The 2217-nt window shown below is 42.2% G+C and overlaps 1 pseudogene; it reads right to left on the reverse strand.

The window, feature by feature from the left end:
• Window positions 1–265: 265 nt before the first annotated feature.
• LOC112521819 overlaps window positions 266–2217 on the reverse strand; it is a 4284-nt pseudogene continuing 2332 nt past the window's right edge.

Raw genomic sequence — 2217 nt, forward strand, 5'->3', positions numbered from 1 at the left:
TGCTAAAACAATTGGGGATACTTAGATCTCATTTCTTCTTTGGGCTCCCACGTCATTTCTGCGCCTTTATGGAATCTCCACTTAACCAACACCAATGGTATACTTTTGTTTCTCAGTCTTTTCGTCTTTCTATCCATGATATTGATTGGCTCTTCCACATAAGCGAGTTTGTCGTTAACCTCGATGTCTTCTAAATCCACAACAGTTGTTTCATCAGCTAAACATTTTCTCAAATTTGACAAATAAAAGGTGTTGTGAATACCACTTAATTCTTCTGTAGTTTCAACTGATAGGCAACTGCTCCTACTCTTGCAGTTATCTCAAATGGTCCGATATACCTTGGACTTAGTTTACCTCTCTTCCCAAATCTCACGACCCTCTTCCAAGGCGATATTTTCAACAAAACCTTATCACCTACTTGAAATTCCAAAGGTCGATGTCTTCTATCCGCATAACTCTTTTGTCTATCTTGTGCAACCTTCAGGCTTTCCCTGATTTGTACGATTTTATCAGATGTCTGTTGGACTAAGTCGGGTCCAGCTAGTTGCCTTTCTCCAATGTCTGCCCAACAAATTGGAGTTCTACACTTACGGCCATATAACGCTTCAAAAGGCGCCGCCTTGATACTCGAATGGTAACTGTTGTTATAAGCAAATTCTACCAATGGGAGGTGGTTGTCCCAACTTCCTCCAAAGTCAATCGCACAAGCTCTCAACATATCTTCTAGTGTTTGTATTGTCCTCTCACTTTGGCCATCCATTTGAGGATGATACGCAGTACTCATGTTCAACCGTGTTCCCATCTCTTGCTGAAAACTTGACCAAAATCTCGATGTAAACCTAGCATCTCTATCTGAGACAATGGAGATTGGCACCCCATGTCTTGACACGATTTCATTGACATAGAGTTGGGCCAATCTTTCTAATGTATACTTGTCACTGATCGGCAAGAAATGAGCGGATTTTGTTAGTCGGTCCACAATCACCCATATGGCATCGTGTCCCTTTACCGTTCTTGGGAGTTTGGTGACGAAATCCATCGTGATCATATCCCACTTCCATACTGGGATCTCCATTTGTTGCAACATTCCAGATGGTTTTTGATGCTCGGTCTTCACTTTCAAGCACGTCATACATTTCCCCGCGTAGTTAGCTATTGTCCTTTTCATGCCAGGCCACCAATAGCTTTCCTTTATGTTCTTGTACATCTTATTGCTTCATGGGTGCATAGTGTATTTGGACTTATGTGCCTCGTCCATCACAACATTCCTTAGATCTCCCAAACTGGGAATCCAAACACGATTCCCGTGTCTATATATTCCATATGGTCCAGCTGTCAAGGTCTTAATTTGTCCAATCATTCTCTCCTTTTGATGTTTGCTTCGAGTAAAGCTTCCTTTTGGACATCTCGTATTCGGTCTAGGAGCTCCACCTTAACATTCATCCACATGGCTCGAACTCTGATGGGTCCGTTTCTCTCCTTCCTACTGAGTGCATCGGCAACTACATTTGCCTTACCTGGATGATAGTGGATCTCACAATCATAATCCTTAAGCAGTTTCATCCATCTTCTTTGTCTCATATTCAACTCCTTTTGGTCAAACAAATACTTAAGGCTCTTATGATCAGTATAGATCATGCACTTTGTACCGTACAAATAGTGTCTCCAGATTTTTAGTGCGAAGACAACGGCCGCTAATTCCATGTCGTGCGTTGGGTATTTCCTCTCCTGTTCTTTCAACTGGCGAGACGCATATGCAATGACCCTGCCTCGCTGCATCAGTACATAACCTAAACCCATCTTTGATGCGTCGCTATAAACGACAAAATCTTCTACTCCTTCCGGTAGTGCTAAAACCGGTGTCGTGCTTAGTCTCTCCTTAAGTGTCTGAAATGCTTCCTCTTGTTTCGTACCCCAATCAAACCTAACTGACTTCTTTGTCAGTGTCGTCAAAGGTGTTGCTATTTTTGAGAAATCTTGGATAAACCTTCGGTAATATCCTGCTAGGCCTAGAAAACTTCGGATCTCTGATACTGACTTTGGTGATTCCCAGTTCATAACTGCATCAATCTTAGCCGGATCCACCTTGATTCCTTTTGTGTTGACTACGTGACCGAGAAATTGTACCTCATGCAACCAAAACTCGCATTTTGAGAACTTGGCGTACAATTGCTCCTTTGCTAGTAATTCAAGAATCAACCTTAAATGTTGTTCGTG

Source organism: Cynara cardunculus, assembly GCF_001531365.2.
Source record: "Cynara cardunculus var. scolymus isolate 2C chromosome LG 11, CcrdV1, whole genome shotgun sequence".
Classification (NCBI taxonomy): Eukaryota; Viridiplantae; Streptophyta; class Magnoliopsida; order Asterales; family Asteraceae; genus Cynara; species Cynara cardunculus.